This window comes from Serinus canaria, chromosome 3, assembly GCF_022539315.1.
Source record: "Serinus canaria isolate serCan28SL12 chromosome 3, serCan2020, whole genome shotgun sequence".
Classification (NCBI taxonomy): Eukaryota; Metazoa; Chordata; class Aves; order Passeriformes; family Fringillidae; genus Serinus; species Serinus canaria.
In genome coordinates, this window is record NC_066316.1 from 23388058 (window position 1) to 23411326 (window position 23269).

General features: G+C 43.8%; 1 protein-coding gene across 8 annotated transcripts in view; it reads right to left on the reverse strand.

The window, feature by feature from the left end:
* Positions 1–19512, reverse strand: part of TRERF1 (transcriptional regulating factor 1) — a 98728-nt gene extending 79216 nt beyond the window's left edge. For 6 of the 8 annotated variants that reach the window (XM_030235529.2, XM_030235527.2, XM_030235528.2 and 3 more), the window contains exon 1: positions 19258–19512. The gene's annotated coding sequence lies outside the window, so the exon portion shown is untranslated. Of the gene's footprint in view, positions 1–18036; positions 18183–18948; positions 19166–19257 lie in introns of those variants that run through there. The other 2 variants (XM_030235523.2, XM_030235525.2) reach the window with 2 other exon arrangements.
* Positions 19513–23269: the final 3757 nt, after the last annotated feature.

Below are 23269 nucleotides of genomic sequence, written 5' to 3' on the forward strand. Positions count from 1 at the left end.
TGGGTGCCCCTGGAGAGGGAAGGCTGTCTGTCTGGTGGGCTTCTCAGAGGCTGGGGCAGGGGGGAGGCTGCATTTTCCTTTTTCAAAAGCCGGGACTAAGACTGGTAATGGGAAACAGCTTAGTTAACCAATCCTCCCAGCATTCCCAGGAAACTGTCTGTCTGAAAAAGATATCTTTTAATTAAAAACAAAACAAAAAAGCCCCTCATTAACCAATTTGTGTAAGATTAATGCTCAGCTAGTTTTGCCACAGTTTTTAAGAACTGGCTCTTCCAGCCAAGGAGAAAGTGAGGCCAGATTCTGAGAGCTGTTGGGCTGATACTGATCTGCAAAAACTCCAAGAAGCCCAGCAAAATTATTCTGCATTTATTTATGGCTCCACCAATAAATGCAAAATCTGGTAAAAACAGTTTTCAGATATTGAAACTGTACAAGCCATAAAAATTTCCTTCTAGACAATTTCTGACATTTGAATTGCTCAAATAAAAAAAGGAGCCATCTCAATACCTGTTTTTCTAAATCTGCTTCCCCAGCCATCTCAGTTAATTCTGTGCATCTACATTTGAAGCTTACCTCTGTTATTCTACTCTGTGCTTTGTATTTTACAACATCTGTAGTTGTTTATATACATGAAATGCATATTAGAATTTGTTTATTTTTAAACTAGTGGCTGTATAAGTAATACAAATACCTGACCTTGCATTACCAACTCACGAATACTCCAAGCATGAATTTTTATTCTTTTAAAACACACACACATATCCCAAAGGAAAAACACACAAGAAAATACAAAATTTTATCCTTAAGAGTAACATTTACTTACTAAGAAAAGTTATTTCCCTTAACTAGAACATTTTTATAGCTGGGAAAACAATTCATAAAGAATTCACTACATTCACATGCTTGTACATCTATTAGTTAAAATATTTCCCAAGGAAGTTTAACTAACAGTTATGTCTAACATGCACGGTCATTAAATACTGCTGTCCACAAAATACTACTAACAAAACTATTTGTATAAACAACAGAAGAAAGATAACCTGTTCATCACACAGGTTATCTCACCAATCATATTCAGATTTTATGGCATTACAAGTGACAGTATAAATCTTTAACAATCACAGCTTTGCTTAGTCTTTGTACCTTACAGATTTTGCATCTACTACTTCCAGTGCACTAAGTCTTGATTTTGAAATCAAGGTACACCAATTAAATTAGTAAAATCCTCAACACTTACTAATCCCCTTCCTGTCTTCCAGGGACCAGAAACATCCAAAACCAACCAACCTCCAACCCCTCTTCCCAGAAGTATGCTTTCTAGGTTTTCATCTATAACAAAAGCTGGAACCTGGCACAACTTTGATAACTGCATTTTCAAATTAGAAGCCAGGAAATTAGTCATAGTAGGGCAGCATCTCTAGGGGACAGTTTGGGTGGCCACCAGCAGCAAGATGCGTGTGGAAGGCTGTGTGAGAGGGCAAGATTGGTATCTACCACTTCCTCCCTTCTGCCATAAGAATTAGAAAAGCTGAGAGAGTCCTCCCTCACTGTGGGCTCAGCCCTAAGCATAGGGGAGGGCCAGTGCAGGTATTCCCACAGCATCAAGATAGATCAACAGAGCTGGTGGGGGAAACTCCTCAAAGCCAAAGACATGTGGTTTTGCCAGTTTGGTTAAATAGTGACTTAAGTGTCTCCAGAGAGCCACACTTAGGAAAACCAGACCTCAAACTTAGAAAAGATCACACCTGCAGGAGGACAATCCTTTCCAGTCACCAGAGCCACACAACAGCTGTTTGACTCAGCAAGGTCATCACAACATCCTAAAACACACCACCTCCCCACTATGGCAAACCCACCGAAATGGTTTCACACCACCCCCTCCCCCACCCCCAGTGGGGAAAGTAGGGCACCACCATGCCCCAAATAGGAAATATAATAGGATATAGAACAGGAAAATCTTGCTAGGAGGACTGGGGGCTTTCTTTAGGAGCTGGCTGATGCCCCAAGCCCAGCACAAAGACTATGACCCAGATGCAGTGTATGACCAGACTCACCCCAAGAGCAGCTGGCCAAAAGCAGTGCTTGTCCCAAGGACATCCCAGAAGCAGAAGCAATCCAACCCAACAGATTTAACCTGTTACACCAAGTGTGTGCCAGCTGCTCACAGCCAGCTCAGCCTCCCCTTGCAGGCACATTCTCCTCAAGGACAGCACCAACACTCTGTCAGGATTTTTTTACTACAATCTGCAAAAGGTCCGTGGTGCAAGGAAGGAGACAAACATCCTGCTAGACTGAGGACATGTCCACCACTGGGAGGAAGGGGAAGAAATGAAAACTAGTGGCCTGAACTACAGGATGTTCGAAGCTCAGTGCTGCTCTGCCTACAGGGACACAGTCAGGGAGTCAGAGCCACGACAGCTCTGTGAGCACGGCACAGTGAGAGGAGAACCTCATTTCTCCTCAAGGACATCATCCTTCCTAAATGATCTCAGGCAGCCTCCACACTGCTGCAGGACCCTGACCTCACAAATGCCTTCCAAAGGCTGCAGATTAACGCTTTGGGCTGTGCTGCCTTCTCTCACTTGCCTCTTCCCACACCTCTCACTAGACTCTCCTCCTTACATCAGTGTTGGGCACAGGTCTGGGCACACCAGCACTGCCCAGCACCAAGAGCTGAGGGAGCCAACATGCCTGAGCAAGCCCAGGGGGAGGGAGAGGAAGGAAGAGAAGCCCCCCACAACAGAAGAGCAGAGTTGGGATGCCAACCTTAGCTGGCAGCAAACACAATTTGGCCAAACCTAACTACCCCACCTGCAATCCCAGTTTCAGTGGGCTGCTGACTTCAGACTTCATAGGAAACTAATTTTTGTGAATGATGCTGTTCTACTTTATCCTCATTAACATCACTTGCTTATTTTTCCAAAAGCAGAGATGCTAACTATCACTTCTGCTCAGGGCTGTGTAACACAACTGGAGGCTTTCCTTTTCCACACTGAGAGGCACCTTACAGAAAAGATTTTAGCTGTCTGTGCTTAGAAAAGTAAGCTTCAGTGGTTTTCCTTTAGCATCTCCACCACACAAAAACTACACAGGTTAGAGCCCTTTTTCTGAAACTTCAGATGTTAATTAACAGTGAAAGGGCAGTGTTAATAGTTTTGCCGGTTTTAAGCTTGCTGGGATCATCAAGCAAGGAAAAGAGGGAAATGTTCACAATCAAGAGCAAAAAGTAAGCTAGAACTGGCTGTGGATCAGTAAGAAAAGCAAAAAATTGGTGAACAATGCAGGAACAATGGGCTGGGTTATTGAGTTGTAGGTACAGACATGACTGTGTGACAGGGTGCAGATTTGCAGATTTTTACCACACACAAATGTGTGGTGAGTTGGAGTTTCTCATTTGCCCTCTGCCATGTTCATTTATGTAGTCTGCTCCCGCGGTCCCTACCAAGAGCCATGCTCTCCAACAGCCTGCACTGTCTCCTGGGGAAGGAGAAGCCCACCTTTGACCCAAATAAGAGTTCACCCTATTTATGGGTATTTTTGGAAGTAAATAAAGGGCATTTCTGCTAGAAACAATTTTATCCCAGGAAAGAAGAAGATACAACACCAAACTATAAAGCGCCACTTGCATTTTAAACTCAAGTTTCAAAATCCATCTTCCTCAGCTATTAAAAAAGATTCAAAAACATGCTGAGTGGAGGCAAAGCTTACACTTCAGACACACTACTTCTGATATTTGAGAGGTTCAGCACAGACACTATCCCATAAAGTTTCCAGCATCATATTTATGAGCACATGGACACATTTATTTCTCTAGATAGAAAAGATGGAATAGATGACCATCACATCACTGGTGAAAACTGCTATGTCATAAACTAGCCCACAGCTACTGGAATTTATAAGTTCCTGTTACCAAGTAGCATGTGCCAAGCCAGGCAATCCTGATGAATTACATTAGAAGCCCATAGACTTCTCAGAAATAATTAATTTGTTCAGAGTTGCATCTGCACAAAGACATACATACACTCACATTTCTGAAGGAAAATAAATTCTGACTTCTTACATTCATGTATTTCCCCTTGAGGATAAACCTGTAAGATTATTAACTGTAATAAAGCTCTAAAATGGATTCTAAAATGGTGTTTGAGGGCAGAATCCATCAGACACTCCAAAAACATATATAAGCTAAATTCTAGTGCACTATATAAAGGCAAGTTTCAGCTAGAAAGCTTTACTGTGATTTGTGGCACTTTAAAAGCACTCTTGTAACAATTTTAATAGTTTAAAATATTGGAGTTTAGTCCCAAAGAGATGTAGCTAGTGCTAAACTGCCATTTTAATGGAATTTTTGCACCCTCTCTCTATTCTCTACTTTATAAATAAACCTCTAGACTTTTTATTGATTTCTTTTAACATGATAGATTGAGCCTCTCTGGGAGAGAGGGCGAAAGAACAGCACACGAAAAATTACAGGTTCACAGTTTGTGAAAGGGACAACAAAAACAAAACCCCCAAGAGAAACCAATTACAACACAATGCATGTATGCTTGTGTTCACTGCTTTCAGATCTGCCTTGTATATATGTATATGTACACGTACTTGTATATGTATATATACACATATATATATGTATATATGTATCTGCCACAGCTTCCTCATTAAATTCACCATGAGAAACAAGTAAAACAGTCATGTACAGTTGATGATGTGCTGTACATCCTTTAGGTTACCAAGCCTAAACTTAACTTCAGCATGTCTGACTTGAGTATCTCATGCTCTGAAGTGGTGTAGGACATGCCATCAAAATGATTTCAAAGGTTCTGTAGTAGTCCGAGGTCGACATTCTGCAGATGCAGAAGTAAAAACACTCAAGAAATTTTTTTCTATTGTATATATAGCATGAATTAGGGTAAAATAATACAGCTAGTTGGTCCTAGAGGGTCCTGTGCCAGACAGCTCACCAGGATACTGTCCTGCTGACCCAAATTCTGCAACCAGCTCTGCCCATGTGAGCACTGCCAAGTGCACTTGTGGTCAAGCTGTGAGATCACTCCTCCTCCCACGATCCAGCTCAGACACATACTACAGGAACACACCACGGCAGAATAAAAGCTTACTACCCCTGTGCATGATGTCCACCCACAGGAAGGAGAAACTGTTAGTGTTCTGACACAGAGACAGACCTACTTTAAGTCGTGTGATTCAATTCTCAGTTGCCAACATTATGCAAGGGATATGCAGAACAGCTCATATTACAGGTTTCTTTCTTACATAGGAAGAACATGAAGGACAACCAAACAAAAAGGAAACAGAATACTAGCAGCAAACTAAACTAGGTAAGTACAGTCAAAAATATTTAGCAGCCTTTTGTCTTTATTCTGTTTGGTTTACCTCTCCTTAATGCAATGTATTTATTAAAATCTGAATCTGTTCACTATATGTGTGACTAGATTAAAAAGATTCCTTGAACACATGACTGTGCAATATGATTTAAATTCTTTGCAAGATCTCACAAACTCCTGTGTGCTTAATTTTAGAAACAAGGACAACAAAAAAAAAATCAAAAACCCAACAACGTCTGCCATTTCCATATGTGCTCTATATTTCACTAGTTCTTTACCAGAAATGAAGAAAAAAACCCAAACCAATCTCCCCCCCCCAAAAAAAAAAAGAATGTTAGGGGCATTATGTCTTTCCTGACACTTTGAAATATAAGATACTTCTGACTTTTGGTCACCTAGACATCTGTTACACCCAGTTCCCCCCAGCTGAAACACAGAAGGAGTGGTAATTCAGAGAGCTATTTGTGGAGATAGGAAGATGATGTGATAGCAATATCATGGATAACGGGGGATTCTGGTCATGCAGTGCCCCAGAATGATTTTCAGCAGACACAGCTGAATCATTCCAAGTCCAGAGTAAGTACAAATCTCCCCAGATCCTCCTCTTGGCGGGTGTTTCTCAGATGATGGAAGGAGATGCAACATCAGCAATTACTATCACAGCAATGATCCATGGGAAGCAATGCACAAATGTGCAATGTAACAGCAACCAGTTATGCAACCTGAACAGCTCGGGATGCTTGACAAACACAAGGGGAAAGGGAGGTTCAAAGAGTGGGAGTCTGCCAGACTTGAGATTTCATGTCACATCTCCAACCAGCCCTGTAACACCCAAGTCACCAAGAACGGATGCAATACATATCCAGTTCCTGGGGGCTGGGACACACATCAGAAGGGACTTTGTGTTTTCCCTGATTTAGCCAAATCACATATAAAGACCCAAAACTAGACCTCTTGACTACTTCTTGAAGGTCACATGAAGGTCTAAAGTGGATGGTGGAACTGAAAGACCAGCACTGCTACCAACCATGTTGCTGCTCTGAGAGGAACACAACCTCCACAGGCCAATGCTTTCTACCTGGTCTTTTTGCTGATGCTTAACTCACACAATTCTTTAATCCCATTAAGCATCTGATTTTTAAATACCGCTCCGCCTTGGCTCACAGGCACCTGCTACTGACAATTATCAGAGAACATATGTAAGAAAAAAAAATAGCATATGGCCACACAAGTAACTGCAGCAATGAAGTGCTCCTTGCAAGCTCTCAAAAGACAAGTAATTGCAGCACTCCATGGCGTGTGCGAGCACTGACCGCTCAAACCCGCGGGGTTACACCAACCCAGCCCATCCCTCAGCCCTTCCCCCTGCATCCCCCTGCTCCTGGCTATGGCAGAAAAAGAGATGCAAAAAAATACGAAGTGTGGGAATGGATATCGGTGACTTTGGCATGCCATGAGGCCAGTAGAGAGCTGTTCCTACAGCTCTTCCTGCTGGAGGTCCCTGGAGGCCTCCTTGTCTTTCTCCTAGGGCAGAGAGGGCTGACTGAGACACACAACAAGCAGGAAAATCTCTCCACATCCATTGAAGTATCAGGTGAGTTTGTTTCACTGTGTTTTTTGGTTTTTTTCTTTAACCTTTTGGGATGAATCCCATCCCCATAGCCTCAGCGCTCCCAAAATAGTAAAGATAAATTAAAATGCTCTACATATAGGGCCTTATGGCTGGAAATTTAGCAGGAGAGTTAGAACAATGGTTGTCCTTTTGTCCATATTGGTACCACCACCAGCTCGCTACCAAGTCTGCTGCACTTAAATGCACAAATTCAACATTTCTCCCTCTTCTTAATGTTTTTCTTTTTCCTCTGGGAAGTGACTTACTTTAAAAATTGCTTTATGATTAAAAAACACAGCAATCAACTTTTCAAAATGTCAGCTTTAATTTGATTTTTGTTTCCCTCCTCCCAGGTTCTCAGGCTCTCACAGGAAACCCCTATGCCTTCATTTTACTCTTTGCCACAGCTGTAGCCCTACATCAACCCCAGAAGGGCAGCTCCCAAACCTGGAGATTTCTGGTAGAGATGAGGAGCTCTCAACTCCCTGACTGGGAGCTCAGCTTTGCACATGGGACAGTCAGCAACAACGTGCTTTAGTTCAAAACCTACTCAATCCCATAAGGGCAGGTTTTGCCCTGCAGGGCTGTGGGGACATAACCTACCCAACAATGTGCCACAGCAAACTCCTGACCTGGTCACCACAAGTGCCAAAAGGCACAGTGCTGTCCTTTGGATGTTTCCTCTGCAGCAGGGATCCTGGGAACAGTGAGGCATTAGGGGGCCACCCAGCCTGGAGGCACACAGAGCAAGGAAACGAGCTACATTCCCACCAGTTTCAAAAGGCTTTACTCCAGATCTTCCTTTCTCCTCACTGCACAAAATTCAGAGCATTTATGATGAAGTTATTGTCGTGCCACAGTCAGCAAAGCAAGACTTGCAGCACAGAGCTAATGCTCAGTTAATAACCCAACAGGGAGGAGAAAAAACCTCTGAATTTAGCATGGCTGATGTAAGCTGTGATGTCATTTCCACACATAGGCTAGTGAAAAAAAAAAAAAAAATCTTTTTTTTTTTTCAGATCCAAGATACAGAGATATGTAAATTGCTTGGCTTCCATTTCAAATAAACAGCGTGAGATAACCCCAAAACTTAATAATGCTTCCAGCCTTCACTCCTGCTCTTCAGAAGACTCAAAGCCTTCGACAGGATCAGCTCACCAGGAGAGCAGTGAGCCAAACCACTTGTACAGGCATGTACCCTCAGCACTGTCCCACCCAGCAGTGCCAGCACAGTCTGGTTCTCACTCTTCAACAAGATGTTTGGTTTGGGTTTTTTTTTTTATTTTGGAGGAAGTAATTTTAAGCAAAGAATAGGAAAAAAAAATCTTGCTCTAACAGCTGTAAAGGATTTTTTGGTAGGATTATGGCCAAAATTAACTATTCTCTAAGGACAGATTAAACAAGCCAAGCAAAACAGGTCAGAAGATCAGAGAGAAAGGGCATCTTAGAATTATGAAAGATGCTCAGCTAAATTAAATTAAAAAAAAAGAAAAAACAAACAAAAAATTTCAGTCAAACAGAAGAAACTGGTGAAAGAACAATCTGAAAATTCAAAAAAAACCTAAATTTGGGTAACTCAGGAAATGCTGCAGAAAAAATTTACCATTTTTTTAAAAATAATAACTTTCTTTAAATTACACCCCTCACCTTTTTCCCCCAAATAAGTAACTTAATAGGAACTCTGCTGTAACTGCTGTGCTTACCTATTATGCCAGTAAATAATTTCAGAACTTGAGAACATTTATAAGAAAATTCAACCTGGAGGGTAATTTTCCCGAAATTTCTCTTTGGCAAATGAAAACACAGTGTTTTCAACAGATGAATATCCTTCCCTGTAATTGTTATTCTGTTGCCATAATGTAAACTGGTGTTTTACACAAATGCAGCTTGAAACCTACCTACTGAAAGAGAAACAACCCGAGATAAAACCAACCCGCACAGAACAGGGTAGAACAGTACTAATAACATGTAAGCACAGGTTTCTAAATAGTAAAAAAGAGGTCGTTGCATAATTTATTCATTTTCCTACCAGTTTCACAGATGAAGATAGCAGCACCATGATATAGCCAAAAGATTTTTTTTTTTTTTTGCCTTTAGCTTAGTAATTTACAAGCCTTTGAGTTTCACTGCGTTTTGTTGTTGTTGTTCACTGGGAAAATACTGTGGAAATAACATTTACCTGCATTCTCAGTCTAGCAGGCTGGCTAAGTGCAGCTCCATAGAGACACATCCCCAGCAAGCACCACAGAGATTTACCGTAAATTGGTGACTAATCCTTGCAGCCTACCCTGTACGTGTATCACTGAGTCAGCCTGAAAGTTTGTTCATTCACTCAAACACCGCTTCTTCCACTCTCCTCTCTCTCTGATCGGCAGGCAGGTGTGAAATCTGCCTCTCCTCCATTCAAGGAGAGCTTCTTACTGCCTGAACAGGCAAAAGGTGCAGGTACAAAAACTTGCTGCTCTTGTAGGGGATTGCCCTAAGAAAACGCACGCTTGCCTACACAACAGCATAAAAACAAACATACCAAAAAAAGAAAGCCCACATTTGCTTTCAGCAAGAAACTTCTGTCTATGCAAGGAAGGAGCCCTGCAGGGAGGGACTCTCCAGGGGGCACAAGCTGACCCTGCTGCTGGAAAAACTTCCCGGTTCCCACATTTGGCAATCCAAGGTACAAAGCCTGCGAGAAATGCCCAGATTAAGGTTTACTGGTAACAAAAGCAGTAGCAGAACAAGGCAGGTACATATTCTAGATAGCTGTAATGGCCACGTATGACTTTGCATTTGCTGAAGCCTAAAATAAGATGCCCCACTCTTTTGTTCTCTTTTTTTGTTTCTTGTAATTTACATAATTAGCAGTACGAATTTTCCAGAAATAACCTGAAAGTAAAAGTTCTACCTGAAGAAAAAAATAAAGAAAAAGAGCTGTTTATGCAAAGGATAGCGTGGGGCTTAAATGTAAGGATTTTCCTTACATAACTGAAGCCCATCATCCACTTTGTAATTATGATACTTCAACTAGAAGAATACAATTATTACAGAGTAAAATAATTACAACAAGGAGCTGCAGCCAGTCATAGGCAGACCCAACCTTGCACCGTCTTTCAAACAGTCACACAGGTACTTCAACCAACTATAACAAGAGCAGGCATTGCTACAGATGACTAAAAATTGAAAAATCTGGTCCAATACTGAGCACACAACCTGACAGAAGCCTTCCCATCAGCCACTTTTATGTAGCAATCTATGTGCCATTGCCCTATAATGTCTGCACTGCAACCTTACTCGTTTTGGACCATCGCCTACTGGCTGAGAGGTGGCCTTTAAAACCAGATGAGCCCATGTTATTTTAATGAACCCCTACTTTAACTAACGATCATGCAGTTAGCCTAGGGATTGTATGCTGACAGACTTCCAGCATCAAAGTACAGCTCCTTTCAAAAATTAGAGTAATTCTGTGGTATTAGTCTATCGTTTATGTATGAGCATGCAACGTCCAGATTAAAACTTCTGAAAGTTGGAAATCGTTGAAATAAAAGTCTGCTAAGACTTTATTTTATCATTCCCACTCATGTTAAGCAGTACCTTACTATGCAGGCAACCACATTTGGCTTAACTTACATTCTTTTCATTAACAAAACAGTACTTAATCCAATGTCTTTTTTCTGTGAACCTCCCTTTTCAGGTGTATTATGTCTTTAAATCTAAAGCTGTTTTCAACTTCAAAGACCAACTTTTTACTACAAGCAATATAGAAGCAGTAAAATTCATCCTCTGCAATGCATCTTTGGTTTTCAAGTATATAAACGATGAAATCTTTTTTCATTTTACCTGCAAGGCATATTCTCTTATTCATGCTCTTTCATTATAATAGCAGCAACTTTAGAAAAGTATTAAAGTAATTATAAACCATCTCTTACAAAATTTCATAGTCCTAAAAAAACCTTTTCCTCACTTCAAAAAAATTTTGCCTCTCATTTTCTAATGCCATCAAACCCATACAGATAGCAGCAATACTTTTTCATTGTGATCCATGCTGCTCACATACCAATTTACTGAACTCTGACAGCATAAAACAAGCTTAACTGACAAAAAAAAAAAAAAAAACAGAGAATCACTGTTCACCATCACAACTGAGAAACCTCTTCAAGTCTTGGAAACAGCATCAATGGAAGAATGAGAGAGAATTTGCCTGCCCATACTTCTGCAAATATTTCGGCTTAGAGGAATTACTGCCACCTTAAATGGAGATATGCCCCTGCCATATTCAGAAATATGTGTTCAACGTAGTTATGAATATGAATCTCACTTCTCCAGACATAAATTGCCTGCTAATTTAGAAACCTCTCTCCACTCCCCCGCTCGGTACCTGATGCTTTGCCATGTAGACCTACTGGAACACACGGCGATGGTTTGCAGGGCATTCCTGAGGATGGGGACAGAAAGGTCATCAGTGCTTCACTGCTTGTGCTCAGAGACACCTTCTAACAAAGCAGACACTCGGTTCCTACAACCTGTGTTACCCTGGTGTGATCAGGGGAGTGAAAGCCCTTCCAGACACAGGCAAGAATGCCATTTCTGACATTCAAATGCCTCCATGAAAAGACTGCATCTTGCCCCGTTTGGCATGCTCCTGCTCGCGGTAAGTGTGTTGCCAGCGAGAGTTAGAACTTCAAAAAGCTTTACTCAACCCTTTCTAATAAAGTATCCTGGTTCAGCATCTCACCACTAAAGCACGTCAGGCTCTGAGATGGTTTTCCGCCTTATTTTTGCCAGAAACTCATTAGAATATCACTGCAAGTACTTGTTTATTATCATTGCTCTGATGCTGAATTCACGTTTTTACAGTGATCAATAAAAACTAAATCAGCTCACTACACACTCAGCCCACACATGAAGAAAATTAATTTAACAAGATCAAAGTTGTCTACCTTCTACTGCTGTAAAATCACAACCAGCCTGATGTTTTTTGCCAGTTATCTTTGAAGAATGATTGGAAATGAATAAAAAAATCATTCTGGAAGCATATACTGAAATTGCAGATACAAAACAGAGATAGGAGGACACATGCAAGCAACCACATGGGAGACCTTTGAATTTGAACTGCGTGGCAGGCCAAAGCATTAGATCTCTTGCAAAGCTGCACCGCTCAGTGTGGCTGAACATGAAGCATTTCTTCTGCTTCACCAAGATATATAAGGGCTCCTCTGCAACACTAAGCTTTTGAAAGGTAACCAAAAAAACCCCCAAATCATGCCAGTGAGTTAACATCTGAACTGCTTCCACACATTTCCCTCCAATATACCAGGGGCACAAGCAGCAACAAAACTCCTGCGTTCAGCATTGAGCTATACGTGGCGTGTACTTGCGGTTCAGGTGACTACAGGCTCCAGCTCAGCTTTGGTAATGGCCACAGAGCTTAGGGCTATTTCAAGGCCCTAAAATGGGGCCTTGAGTCATTGAAGATGCTTTCAGCCTCCCAAAAATGTGCAACGTGCAGCCCTCTCCTTGCTGAAAGCAGCAAGGGGCCAACTCAAACACCACCATCTCTCTGCAAGGTAAGCCCAGCTTCCACGCTCAGGATGAAACAAAATATAAAAGAGGCAGACCAAAAAAGAAGCAATTGACATGATGTTTACAAAACTTTAAGTCAATATCTTCAATATTTCAGGGCTTTGGCAGCCTACATTTTAGGGAAAAGAAAGCTCAGTTTAGCTATGTAGGGTCTTCCAAGTATTCCTACTTGTGAACCATGTAAAGTCTGGTCAGCATCCATTATTTTATTTAATACACTGCTACTGTTGCTAAGAATGCTAATTTTAACAAAACAAAAAGAGCAAATAGGTAGGAAATCTGCTTACAAAATAACAACAGCCCTATTTACTAGCCAGAGTTGGTTTTTTCTGGCACAAACAAGATCTAGGACATCTTCTCCACCAGCGCAAAGAGACAGCAAGGCAGCAGCAGAATGAAGCACTGGTGGTACAAGTCCAGGAGGCAGCACTACCAGCTGCACCCCTGCTCCAACACCCAGCACCTACAGGCTCTTGCCAAAGTAACCCCATCTACCTCCTCCTTCTTCATGAACCACTGCACTGCCCAAAAGAGTACTTAACTTTTAGTCTCTGATCAAAGTGTCTATTAAAATCACCTCACTTATGTCTCCAAACTTTCACAGATTTGTAATGCAGTATTTTCTAACCTGCAGTATTTAAAAATTGTATGCAGAATTAAAGTACATGGGATCTCTTTTGAGGAAAAAAATATTATTACATATGAACAACATACTTCATAGAGTATTTCCTGCTCCCCAATAAAGTGTATTCAATTCTGCCTGGAGAACATAGGGCTGTTTCAAGTTATGCAAAGCTCTAGCAGCATTCATTTCACAAGGACCCACTTAAGATCTTAGCCTTGCAAGAAGAACCATATGCATTAGAGCCATAGGACAGCAGGTATACCTTACTGACATTCCAGGATTGTAGTGGGTGCTCTGTTAAGAAAATGAAAGAAGTTACTATGTAGGTCATGTGTGGAATTAAAAATTAAAAAAAAAAAAAAAAAGCCTAATGTAGCTGTAATTGGCATAACCCTCCAAGTGTAAATAGAGATCCTTCCAGGAAAATGCACTTCTAGTTCTGATTTGGCATGTGAGACATGACAGTACTGGGAAAAACACTTTCCTGCTAGTACAGCTGGAACTCAGACAGGACCCTCACCCACACAGAAGTGTTGTGAAACCCCTCAATGCCCTAACAGTATTCCCTATTCACCAGCAGAATTTTTGGTTTACTGAGGATAATGTATTTAAAGTCATTTCTAAACACACCAGCATTAGCTATTTTTTAGTTTTAAATATAAAAACTAGAACACAGACTTCCTTCCTATCCACCCTCATGCCCCCCCAAACACACATACACTAAAAATATATAAATAAAGGAAATGAAACTTCCCCATCAATGAAAATTGGGGGGTGGGGGGAAGGGGGAGAAGAAGAGAGGAGGGAGTGGGGAACAAAGACAAAAATTACTTTTTTTTTTTTTTTAAGACAGAGGATTTCAGCCATTCACAAGTTTTAAACTTGCTTTGCAGCGTTGGGTACTTTTTTTTAACAGTCTGATGCTGAAATTATCTAGGATTTGACATTCACTTAAAAAGAAAGTACCTGATATAATTTCTGCACCTCAAATGGCCCCTGTCCTTTAAGAGTCCTGGTAAGCCTTGTTCTAGCCAGATGGCGTGAACAAAAACCTCACCATCAGGATCCTTTAAAAAGGAGGTGCTGATAATTTAACATTTAACTTACACCTACCTGTTTTGCTGGGCAATCCTTCCCAATATGTATTTTTGCAGTCTTTACACTCCTGGGTTAGCTGGTTTAAGTTTTAGTACCTAAATCTGAGTTTTTGCTTTTTACTGAACATGAGATTTTTGACACGGGTGGGGGAAGGGGAAGGAATCAAAAAAGACCATCTACAACAATCTTGCTTTGCTATAGCTGCAATGAACTTTAAACATGAAGAGAAAAAAATGGCAAATGAAAACAAAACCTTGCAGCTCTGCACTTCAAGGACATATCACAATGCGGGCTCTATAAAAAATCTTACCATGAGCAGTTGATGAGGAGAGGGAGGGGAAAGACAGAAACCATTTTCTTGCTGAACTAAAGAGACAGGAGAAAATTTGTGACAAGACCCAGGATGGCTGCTTTAGACATTGGTGGGGTGTTGAAACTTGGCACTTGTCACTGTGTGCCTGGGAAGTGACAAGAGCCCACCTGAGCAGTGGATGGGAAGCCGAAGAGAAGCAATTTGTTCTGAAATTCTAACAAAATTTAAACTGTAAAATGGACAATGACAAACTAAAATGAAATTTCTTTAAAAAAATCAACTACCTTTTGACTCTGCCTCATATCAGGATTTTGGGCCTTTCCAGAGCAAATCATCAGTCAATTATGAAAACTTAGGTGGGCTGTTTATGTGTGACACATTACTCTTTGTTACAGAGTAAGCTGAAACCACAAGACTCATTTCACTCAGAACCTCAAAATATACCTAACACTCCAGGACTACTCCAAAACCCTGCAACACCCCCACTCTAATGCAAAGAGTTTAAACTATAAAAAAAAATAAAAATCACACACTATTAGGGCATTTATTTAAGAGCATGTCCTGGGTTCCCCAAACCATTATCCTCTCAAGAAGTAACATAAATTATGTATTTTCCTTCAAGTTTCTGTGGCAGCCTGAGCACATTTTCCAGTTTTTCCCCACAGAAATCGATGGTTTGGGGTTTTTTTCTGCTGCTGTTTTGAGCAGGTCCAGGTGAGCCCACATCCCCACCATCACGGAGTGACACAGGCAAGCGAGAAAGAGGGAAAAGAAACTTCTATCAAAACACTATTCCTTCTGCCCACAGAAACCAACCTCCAACAAGAACTGGTGTCAACATGAGCTGCAGGCAGACTGTGTCAATCACTTTGTCCTCCTGGCCAGCCTGGATATACCGTGGCAGCAGCAAGGAGATGATGGAGCAAGAGCCCATTCTCTCATTTCAGATCTAACAAGAGATACTCCCACAAGCTCCGTAAATTAACTTGGTGCCTAAACGCATGCTGCTCGAAAGTAATTTCAGTGAATCTCTTAAATCTGCTTGGTTTCAAGCAAAGAGTTGTTAAAAACAAAAACAACCCAATAAAATTGTTGCTACTGCTCTTTGAGCCAGGTTCAGACCTACTCTTTGAAGGAAGAGTTGCCTTTCTTAAAATATATTTGAATGTGCTATTTTAGTCTTTATCTTAGAAGGCCCGATTTCCCCTCACAGCCCTGCAACTGATTACAGTAATAGGTTTCTCAGAGATGGACAAGTTAAGAAGAGGTTTTGTAAAAAGCATATGTGAAGGAATGCGCTGCCTTCCTTTTTCTTTAGTTTTGAATGCAGCCCCCCAGCCCCTCCCCACTTACACAGACGGTAACTCTACCCTTGTAAGCAGTGCCATGGAAGTCAGCGTGGCCACTTGTGCTCCTCACCTTACCTAAATAACCAAGGGTGTGGCAGCTACTCCAGGCAGAATTCACACGTGCACTTGAAGATGATTTTGCCTACTTCTCTCAGGTGGAAGGCAGGCAAAAGGATCCGTTAATTTCAAGGACAAGCAAAATTGTACTTCTGATGATAATTTTTATTGGAACTGTTCAGCTCTCAAAAGAATGCAAGGGGAGGAAACAAATTGTTTCCACACCAACCATTATTTTGTGTTTGTCAAACGCTGCTTGCTTTTTTTAAAAAAACAAATACATATTTCTAAGGAAGCTGAAATGAAACTGCCTTATCTCACAGTTATTGTGACACATACTAAGGAGGCGCAACGCAGGGCCCTTCTTTTTTACACTGTCCCATTACAGTATTGGCAAAGAGAGAGAAGGGCTTTCTCAAACACTTGGCTGCTTTTTAGGTAACATATCCTCCACTTGATTAGAGCAAACAAACAAACAAAAAAAAAAAGATTAAAATATTCACTGCAAAATATTAACTGACTGTTTTAGGAAACCTACAGTACTTTACAGAACTGCTCTTCTTATACTTTTCTCACACTCCCTTCCAGATGCCAAATTATGAGCCCAGTTTATAATTGCAAGCCTCATTGTATCATTTGAAGGATTAAAATGGCCAGAAGAAAAGAAGCAACAGAGCTTTGAGTTTAAAATCTTGGAATTCCTTTTTTCCATCTAAGCTAGCTGCACACTACCCAGAAGCAAAAAAAAACCTAAAACAAGGACTTGCTTTATGGTCTTAATGAATACTGGAGGATTCTCAATAGGCAGGTCATCACCAGTAACATACAGGTTGAGAAAATGAAATGGCTTAGGCATGGAGACTTTTTCAGTCTATCGAAATCCAACATGAGTCAATGTTAGGTAGAGAGGTTAGTCATGCTGTGGTTTATTTAGTCTCATGTTGGCCCATGATACTAAACACTGAAGGTAGGATGCCTGCCTAGCTACCTGTGGCCTCATCCCCCTTCCCCGGGGAGGGATGCCAACAGCAGGACATACACTGACAAGAGCAGCGTGATTAAGCTCCAGTGTTATCCTATCACCAGGAGGCCAGTCCTCCAGTTCACAGTCAGGCCAAGTTTCACAGTGAAGTGCATTACTTGTATTTGAGTTTTTTTGGCTTCTCAAGATACACGGGTTTTGACCATCACACCACAGTGCTGCTCAGGTCCTCACTGAGGTCTCCAGCTTCAGAAACACAAGCTGCTAATCAATGGTAGAACAGATTGTTCCAGAGTGTTCATTTGCACCAAAACTTTTTGAGTAGGGTATACTTAAGCCTTTAATTTTTCCAAAGATTATCAGACTGTCCTCTACAGAGGAAAGAAAAACGCATACAACACATTTTCTTCACATGAAAAATCACTTATCTAAATTCTAGGAAAAAGTCTATTTGTTTGAGGCAAAGCTGCACAGAGCACGCATACAGCAGCCCTTCTATTGTAACATGTGACAACACTCAGAAAAAAGGTAAGGTACCAACAAGGGCATATTAAATTCCGTCACTTCAGTGGGCAATGAAGCGAAATGGGTTCTTTCTAGATAGATGCACCTTATTAATGCAATGGCTCCATTCTGATCCAACTGAACGTCCAAGACCACGAAGCAGATAAGCGATGACAGCAACGAGCTGCATGTACCGCATACAGGAACAACTCATGAACACGCTGGCACTGTAATGATGGGTCACTTCATCATGACACTATACCCTGAGTGAGGGCAGCAGACAAATCCCTGGTCCCCAGGGCAGCTCTGCGGGCCAGAGGCCCAAGCAGGATGGGTACAGGCAGCAGAGTGGCCCTGCTGACCAGCCAGGCCAACCCTGGCAGGTGAACTCTCTTCTCTTCCCATACCCACAGTAAAACTGTAGCTACCAACGGCATAAAACTCCCCCTTCAGTGATCACACACTTAAAACATTAATCATGCAGTTAAACACTTCACAATATTTTCTGTAAATATTTAAGCTATGGGTCATCCTATGTATTTTGCTGCCATCATGTCAGTCTGTAAGAATGTATGAACCTCACCTGTAACTATTTGAATGACGACCAGCACTGATGCACAAGGACAGCAAGTGCAGGTCAGATTTTACTGGATGAAGGCAATAACCCGGCTAGGTTTACGTGTCCATCAGTCAAGCCTGGTTAGTTGACAGGCAGACGTGAAAACCACTCTGTAAAGTCAGCAGAAGGATGAATAGGCATTATCCACTTATTAACTGGTTAACTGCCGATTAATTTCACTTGCAAATCGCTACTCCGGTATTTAAACACCTGGCTAACAGTTTTTGTTCCTTACCACCCGGTAATTTTGACGGGCCGGAAAACCGGAGCGCCCCGCCAGCGCCCAGCCCGCCGCGCGCTCCTCTCCCGCAGGAATGGAGGGAGAAATCCCCATTCCTCCGAAACGAGCTCGCCCCACGCGGTGCCGCCCGGGAAGGGCTCCACAGCCGAGCCCTGGGACCGCTCCGTTCCAACACTGATACCGAGACGGCACAGAGCGCGCTGCGGGACGAAGGACGGGAGGAGTAGCGCGTGGCTCGCCCACTCGTGTCCGGGGCCGTGATGGGCAGCGCGGCTCGGAGAACTTCCGCGGCGAGCCCCGCCGAGCCGCCCTTCCCCGCCTCTGCTGCCGGCACGGCGCGGCGGCGCCCGGGACTCGCAGCAGCGCCGCGGTGGGGGCGCCCCGCGCCGGCCCCGCCGCCCGCCCGGCCCGGGCAGGTACCGGGCAGCGCCCCCCGCCCGCCCGCGCCCGGACGGGCAGGAGGCGGCGGCAGCCGGCAGGGCCTCGGCGCTGCAGACCGAAAGTCAACTGCGAGCTGCAAACTTTTTTCTCCCTCCTCCCCCACCCCCCCCCTTTTTTTTTTTTTTTTTCCCTCCTCTCCTTCCAGCGCAGCACCGGCTCCTGCAAAAACGAAACTTGCGAAGCGTTGCCCCTACCTGGCGCGAAGTCTGCAACAAGTGCAGGCGGGCGGGGGAGGGGGGCGGGCGCGGGGCTCGTGGCGGTGTCGGCGAGGCGGGAGCAGATCGCGATATTAATTTATTACGGAGCTGCCCCGGGCTCGGTCCTACTTCACTTACAGTACGGCGCCCATCCTGTAAACAAATATCGCTCCGCCAGGAAACGCACTCCCCCGGCCCGGCCCGGCGCGGCCCCGCTGCCCGGCACCCACCCCGGCGGCGGCGGCACATGGAGCGGAGCGGGGCGGGGGCCCCGCGCCGGGGGAGGCTCCGGGCACCGGCACTTACCTCCGGCACGGCCTCCCCCGCCCGCCGAGCTGTGCCGAGTCCGTGATGCAAAAAGAAAGAAAAAAAAAAAAAAAAAAAAGAAAAAGAAAAAAATCCCCGATGTCAGCAAATCGCTGTCAAATAATTTCCTTGCAGCAGGGAGCCGGGAAAAGCAGAAGCAGGAGGGGGAGGAGGCTGCGGGAGGCGGCGGGATCCCTCCGCCGCGATGGGTCTGGCCCCGGGTAGCGAAGCAGGAAGTAAGGTGTCGGTGGCGCCGCGGCCGCCCGGCCCCGCGGCGGGGCGAGGGGCGCCCGCCGCCCCCGGGGGCCCGCCCGCCGCCGGCCGTGCGCCGCCGCCGCCGCCTCCCTCCCTCTCTCCCTCCCGCTCCGCCGCGCCGCGGTCTGGCCGGCAGCCCCTCCTCTCAGGGCGGTGAGCGCAGCGCAGGTGCCGGGGCCACTGGCGGCGACCTGTCAGCGGCTCCCGCCGGGTCGGCGGGGTGCGGGCGAGGGGCTGCCGCGGGATCCCGCCGCATGCCGCAGGGCGCTGGGGCCGGGCACCGCTCCCGCTCCCGCTCCCGCCCGGGCGGCGGCGCCGGGGGACGACACCGCGCCAGCCCTGGGGCGGAGGGGGTCCCGCCGCCGAGGGGCTGGGATGCAGGGGTGCTCCCCCGGCGCCGGGGTGTCATTCGGAACGGGGCAGCCGTGTCGGGGCCGGGGGCTGCGGGCGCTGTGGCCCGGCCTCCCCCAGCCCCGGGGCGCCGAAGGGGGAAAGTGCCCGCGGTAAAGGCGGGCTCTCTCTCTCACCCGGGAGCTCTCCTGCCCTGAGCGGGGAAGGGCTGCTGCGCCTGCCGGGGCCGCCTCCGGCTCCAGGGCGGCTCCTCCGCTTTGGTTAATTTAGAAGTTAATTCTCTAATACAGCGAGCGATGTAGGAACTTGCTCCTGTGGTCACTGATCTTTGCCATTGGTAGTCCTAAATGATTTTTTTTTTTTTTTTTTTAAGTGTACAGAAACATTTTGGTGAAATACCTCATCAGTCCTTCTTCCCTTGGGCTCGGCATTTGCATTAGATTGCACCAAAATGTTCCCTCGCAGGGAAGGATTTTACATCTTGGGGACAGATATGTGATGCATACAGCTTATGCAGTGCTGTGTTTAAGCTCACGGACAATGACAGACTGTAAGAAACCATAGCTGGGAAGAGAGAAACTGAAACGGGGATGGTTATAGGCCTACTTCTGCCTTCAAAGAGGGAAAAAAACCCCAACAGACAAAACTCTCAAGGGTTATAACTGGAACAGAAAAAGGTCTTCGGTGTTAGCATTTGTGATTCAGCCTTACATTATTATGGTTACCAGCAGCCTCATTTTCTTTTTATGGTCATCCTGGTTTCCTGGTTGCATGACACTTCCATCGGCCCACTGTTCTTAATAATTTAACCTTTTATGAAATTGTTTTGATTTACAGTGTAGATTAGAGCAAGAGTGAAAAAGTATGATATCACCCCTTGGCTATTAAATTTCTTTGAACTATGCACAAATGTGAGAAAGTCTTGTTTTCTTCCTCGCCAGCTCCTAATTTTCTAATTTTATTTTTACTTAACTGAAGAATACCATTCCGATATTGTAAGTTCTCTGTGCTGAGCTATGCTAAATCTATGCTGAGTTTTGGATTCAATGGTTGGCTTGTTTGCTTGCTGGAGTCGTAAGTCATATAAACTATGATGAAAATAGAATTAAAACCACAACTCAACATGTGCTTTGCCTCTGTTTGTTTTTTGTGTCTAGTCTGAAACCCAGAATAGCCCATATTACTTGTGATTTCCAAAATACCTCTGAAAATAAGCAATGGAATTTAACAGTCTTTCTAGGTTTGTCTCAGCATCTCTACTTGTCCAATTAATCAATACAAGCAAATGTCTGTTGAATCAGCTAGGTGTTATTTTATTTACCTGAAACACAAGTATAACTCAAAAGAGAAGCAAATGTCTAATTTCAATTTCAACAAAGAATCATTAGCTCAGTTTGTTAGAGTGTGGTGCTAGTAAGGCCAAGATTGTGTCTTTGCCTCCAGTATGGGCCGTTCACTTAAGAGCTGGACTTGATCCTTGTGGGTCCCTTCCAACACAGAATATTCTGTGATTATCAAGCAGCCTTCTGACATGCTATAAATCGGACCCATCTTACTCTGCCATAACAAGTTTAGCTACACAAAACTCTTAGCTCTGGACAACATTTCCACACAATTGTGTGGGATGGCTACAGCCAGACTGCATTCTTTGTGTTTATCCTGCCAGTTAGGAGTTGGTCTCCATCAAAAGCACAAAACCTTAATTTGTATTCTCAGTTTTCCTGATCCTTCTTCTAATCTTTTAAGGATTTGAGTATCAAGCTTCCCACTTTTGAATAAAAAAGTCAGGCTGTGGTTTACAGTATTCAACCTCAGAATAATTCTGTGAGCTTGTCGTGATGTTGTTCAACAAGGATTCGGCAGGGATACCTGGTGAGTTGGTGAGCTGGGAGCTCTCAAGCCGGGGTGAGGTCCTGGCCGGCCCAGCCGCCCGCTTGCTGCTGTCAGAAGAGGGAGACCTTGCCCTCTCTTCCCTGCCCGCCGAGCTGGCTCAGCTCGCCAAGCCAGACCACTGTTCCCAGTCTGCGCTAAGTTCCTGCCATTTTGGTGAGCTCCCTGGGAGATCAGCACGGGGGAGCTGGGGGGCTGCGGGGCGGGGAAAGCCAGGGGAGCCCTGCAGCAAGTTGGCACGGTGGCTCAGCTGCCTCCAAACCCCCCCAGCGCTTCCGAACAACACAAAAGCAGCAAATGTCTTACAGTAACTGCCATCGCTCTGTCAGAGTCTTGTTAGCAATTATTGCATTTTAATTTTTTTCTAAGCGGGGCTGTTTCAGAAATGAAAGCATTACAGAAGTTTAGAAGTGACAGAGGTCTCTGATCATCCTCCTGGTTCATTCCTTTCTGGCACAGAATTGCTGTGTCATTATTTTCCCAAATGCCTTCGTTTTTCTTAGAAGGCTTTGCCTTGAATTTGTAGGCTTTCCAAGAAAGACAATGCTGAAGAAAACATACTATGGCTGTGGTAGGAGGCAACATACTTTTGTTCAACAATTGGAGTCATTAAAATAAAACCACTTCAGACACCTTAAAAAAAAAAAAAAATCACATTTATGCAAGTATCCTACTGGTCAAAGTCATTGCCAAAATGCAGATGTTCATCCAGTTTCTTGGTTTTAGATGCCTGTTCCCAGGTGGAATTTTGAATTGTGGATGTTATCCTAAAAAAAAAAAAAAAAACAGACTGTAATTATCTGAGTTCATTGAACAAGACTAATGACAGGCTTATATTTGTTTCAAGGGGGAGCTTTTGAGCCATAAATTGTACTGATGGATTTAGGTTTAAAAGCAAGTTCAGTTTCAGAACGTGACATTCGACATAATGTGGACTTTATATTTGTAATTGAGATTATGGCCTTTTTTTCCAGAAAAAATAAAAGCCATTATGGAAATTTCAAGAGATGATAAATCTGCCCTTTGGTACCTGTTCTTTTGGTGTAATTACTGATCCACCCTGTCGTTAAATGCTTGACCTTGATTTTTCTTTTCAATTTGTGGGTTTCCCAGCATGAAGTTGCTGGTTCTTTCCAGCAACTAAATCAGTTTAGTATCATGTGAATCTCTTGGATTTCATTTGTCTCTTTCTGTTTAAGACACACTGGGGTCCTACAGGAGTGGGACTGGTAGAATAGTTTTAAAAAGCTAAACGTGTGTTTTCTATGATAACATTCCCTGTGCATCAAAAGGGAAGTAGACACAGCTTCCCACAACCTGAACACACACAAAAAAATACATTACTATTGGCAATGGGTTTGCTCAGAGAACAACAAATGCATAATTCCAGGTTGTCCCTGGAAACATTACCTCTGCTTTGTTTCAAGGTAATGTTAACAACCCTGCTCTTGCCTTGGTGCTCTTTTCTTTCATGTACGTTGGGGCGTGGTGTTTCTCCCTATTAGGTCCTGTCATC